We start from the raw sequence: 4,266 nt of genomic DNA, 5'->3' as shown, positions 1-4,266 counted from the left end.
AGAAGCTCTGCTGGAGAGTCAACTTTGGGTCAGTTCTAGTTTGATGGTGCATAGCAACAGCAAAACAACTGAATTTATTTGTTCCTTAGATGCCTATAACATACAATTTTTTATTATTTTTTTCTCTGTGTCTCCTGTCTAATTTTCAGTTTTGTGGTTTTTGTAATTACAGTATATTCAATAGAACCATTTCAATAGTTTTAGAACTTTTTCTGGTACCTTTACTATTTCTCCAGTAGAGAAGACACTGCTTCTGTAAAGCTCTTTATATCCTGTCATCTAGACTTAAAACACACTACTAAACAAGGAAACATAGTCTGCTTAAATCAATGATCTTAACCTCATAATAACAAATGAAAAGTTCTTATAAATTATTTGTGTAAAAGTTGGAATTTTCATCTGTAACATCTGACTATGTAAAATATATGCTTTATTTTTCATATAAATTTAAATCTCCAAATAATCCTATTTCCATGATTTCAGTAATTATTACACTTTGTTGAAGTTTAATGATTTATATATTTTTTATTTGTAATAGAATGTAAAGATCATGATGTCAAGTGCATATCAAATATTGGTATATGTCTTACATTATTTGAAAAAGAATAAGTTTATTATTTAATTAAATAGTTTTATGATATTTCCCAAATGTCTACTATTGTAGGCTCAGTTCTCTACAGAAGTAAACCAATGGGGGGAAATAAAAAAAAAAAAAAAAGGAATGTACATAAATAAGAAAACAGACAGTTTATCCCCAGAAAATGGTCCACATGATTGTAGAGGTTATGATGTCTAGTAGAAGATCGTAGAAGATCTATACATCTGTAGACCAAAGGGTGGGATAGAGGCTTCTGAGTCTACGGCTAAGGAGATTGAGAAAATTAAGGTTGGCTGGTGAGATAGCATGATGGCCCAAGCCCAAAGAACCTAGTTAGCAAGTAAGTCAGGCCATAGTTCAAGATTAAGAAACATGTGACAAGAAAGATGCAGGATAGTGATTGAGTTAAAAGCGAGAAATCTTTACAGCATGTCAATTTATATTAAGTGCAAAATATACCTTAATTAGAAAATCAAAGGAGAACACATTAGCATTTTTCACTATGAAAGAACAGAAGTGGAAATAAATAATAAAAGTCTTGAAAGTAAAAGAATGAAGGATTCTATGAGTAAAATATTGAGTAATTCCCAAGTAACAAAAGAAGATGAAAGGAATACCCAGAATTAACACACACACACACACACACACACACACACACACACACACACTGGTCAATTTAGTAGTGTCAGGATATAAGATCAATATACAAAAGTCAGAAGAAGTACAGTAACAAAGAGAAAGAATCTAAAAATAAAACCATTTACAATAGCCAGCCACAAATTGAGATACTTAGGAATAAAACTAACTAGAGATATTAAAGACCTTTACATAAAAAAAAAATAAATAAGCAAAACCCTGAAAAACACTTCTACGATAAAAAAAAGTCAAGACCTAAATAAATGGGAAAAGTTTCCCAATTTATGGATAGGATGAATATAGTGAAAATTACAATCCTACCAAAAGCAATCTGCATGTTTAATAAAATCCTAATACAGATAATAGAGATAACAAATTCATTTTTCCAAAAGATATAAAAGGCACTTGGTAAGTTGATTCAGAGTGAAAAGAGACATTTAATGAGCAAAACACTTCTGAAAATAAAAAAAAAAAAATAGGTGGGAGGCATAGAACGTCCTCCCCTTAAAAGGTAATATTTGTTGTTGTTACGTGCTGTCAAGCCGTAGATGACTCATAGAAATCCTATGAATGAAAGACCTGAAGTTCTATGCCTCCCCAAACCGTAATACAGCCATAATAACTAAAACAGTATGGTACTGGTACAATGATTTGCACATCGACCAATGGAACAGAATCAAGAACTCAAAAACTAACCCATCTATCTATGCTCAACTAATACTCAACAAGGAAACAAAACTTATTAAACGTGAAAGTGAGTTTCTTCAAAAAATGGTGCTGGCAAAACTGGATAACTGAAGCTTCTCCCTCTAGAGGCCACGCACAGTCACACAGGTTGCTGGGACAGAGCAAGCGCCAGAGCCTCTCCCCATGGCCCCATGCCCAGAGCGTGCATGGACCCCGAGGGCTACATGCTCAACATGGGGCCAGGGCCTGGCTGCTACACGGCCACAGGGGGCGAGCCTCCGCCCCACCCCAGGGACCCTAATCACTACGCTTCACCTCCACCCTGCCACGTCCCGCAGCCCAAGGCTTGACACACTTTGCAGCCTGTGGGCTCCTGGAAACCTTCCTCCCAGAGCTGGCCAAGCCACCACCTGCAGGACCTCGGGCGGGCTTGGCCAGGCGCTCAATGGCGGCCACTTCTATGAAGTCCCTGCAGAAGCTGAAGAGAAGGCCTCCAAAGCTGCCAGCTTTCCCCCAGCTGCCCTGGACTACCAAAGAGGCACCAGGGAAGAACCTTCTAATATATAAGGCTCTCCAGGCCCCTGTCTCACCAGCCTGTATGTCCCCTCTGTTTGCTGGACTCCCTGAGTCCATGGAGTTGGCCAAGAACAAGAGCAAGACACGCTGCAACCATACAACTTTCAGAACCTTCTAGCTGGAGGAGCTAGAGAAGGTCTTCCAGAAGACCCACTACCCTGACATGTATGCCCGGGATCAGCTGGCTCTGTACACAGACCTGACCGAGTCTGGATATAGGTTTGGTTCCAGAACCACAGAGCCCAGTGGTGGGAAGGACAGCATTATGGGTGTTAGGTCTGTAAATCGCCACCCAAAAGACCACTGACTCACATATGCAAATAGCAAGAGTGCTTTATTTTACAGAACAAACTCCAGCATGCATGCAAGATCCACCATTCAGTAGAAAATGGTGACCCAGGGTGCAGGTTCACAAGTTTTTTATGGGTAAAGGTATGGCAGGTTTACCTGGATGAGGTAATTGGGAACATGCTTAGTGGGCAAGGGGAGCAGTTACAAGGGTCAGTTTGTGAATGGCTCGTGCCTAGGCCAGTCAGCCCACCTTTTCCTTTTCCTATGTCACATATGCATGTCCTTGTGTTACATATGTTAAACCTCAGGATTGGTTACTTAAACCTTACAAGGACACCAGGCAAAGATGGCTGACCTTGAGATAAGACCTTCACTTGTTTTGGTGGTTCAGGCCTAAGATGGAGGCTAGGCACAAAATGGAATTTATACAGTTCTTTCAATTGGAAGATCCAGGAGGGGCGGAACCCCTTCACAACTGCCTATTACATCTCTGTGCTGCCCTGAACCAACAGCAACCCCCACCTGCAGAATACCTGTGACCCAGTTCAGGGTTGAGAGCCCTGGGGGCCCCTGCCTGGTGTCTCTCGAGGGCATCCCCTCCTCCTGAATGTGTCCATACTCTCAGTATCATGGGAATTTAGCTGGCTTCATGAGGGTGCCAGCTACCCCTGAACCCCACCCTGGCATCTGTTCCATCCATGGCTTTTCCCCAATCCTGGAGGAGCCACAGCTTTGAGTCTGTCTCCAGACAGCAACTATAAGTCCCCAGGCCTCATCTCACTCAGAGTTAAGCCCAAGGAGCCACCTAGCTTGATCAACAGTAGGAAGCACAAACTGAACCTGCTCACTCCCTCTCTGTTTGAAGCTGCTCCCACCCCACCCCTGCCTGGACCTCACAGGAGATAAACCTCTGCCTCTAAGCCCCAGATGGCTGCTGGAGGCCTAGGCAGAGCAGCTGGACCCTACACTACAGGGCTCTTTCAAGTAGAATAAGGCCACAACCAAGTGGGCTTCAAAGCAGGTGCTCAGGCCTCTTCTACCGAACTGAGTTCCCTTACTCAGACTGACCTAGAGGGGAAAAGACACTGTCCTGCTTTCCCCAGACTTTGCCCAAGTCTACATCCTTTTAGCTGAAGTGACTTCATGGGCTCATTCAGGGAAATAGGAGACCAGAGAAGGGAGCACAGATTGAGCTGGGAGGAGCTCCTTATCAATCCAGAAAACTCTTAAGAAGAGAGTCTTGTTTGACCCCCAGGGGCTGGCCCTCAACTCTCCATTAGGAGGCATGTGCCCAACATCCTGGTGCTGACAAAGGCCTCAAAGTTAGAGGTCAGCATAAGGGGTCCCATGTCTCCTACCTTCAGCCATGTATTGTGGCCCCATGTCAAACATGCTATGGAGTCACTCTCTCCTTCAAAGGGGGCAGAAATTTAACCAGAAACCACCCAACTTTGGAGTCTCTTCTTTGAGATCAAGCC

The 4,266-nt window shown here is 42.8% G+C and overlaps 1 pseudogene; it reads left to right on the top strand.

The window, feature by feature from the left end:
• Positions 1 to 2,104: 2,104 nt before the first annotated feature.
• Positions 2,105 to 3,694, top strand: LOC102847126 (annotated as a pseudogene).
• Positions 3,695 to 4,266: the final 572 nt, after the last annotated feature.

This window comes from Elephantulus edwardii, unplaced genomic scaffold (assembly GCF_000299155.1).
Source record: "Elephantulus edwardii isolate Elephantulus edwardi_28Jun2011 unplaced genomic scaffold, EleEdw1.0 scaffold00190, whole genome shotgun sequence".
Taxonomy (NCBI): Eukaryota; Metazoa; Chordata; class Mammalia; order Macroscelidea; family Macroscelididae; genus Elephantulus; species Elephantulus edwardii.
The sequence above is the reverse complement of the archived record's forward strand: the minus strand, read 5'-3'. Positions and strand labels throughout refer to the sequence as shown.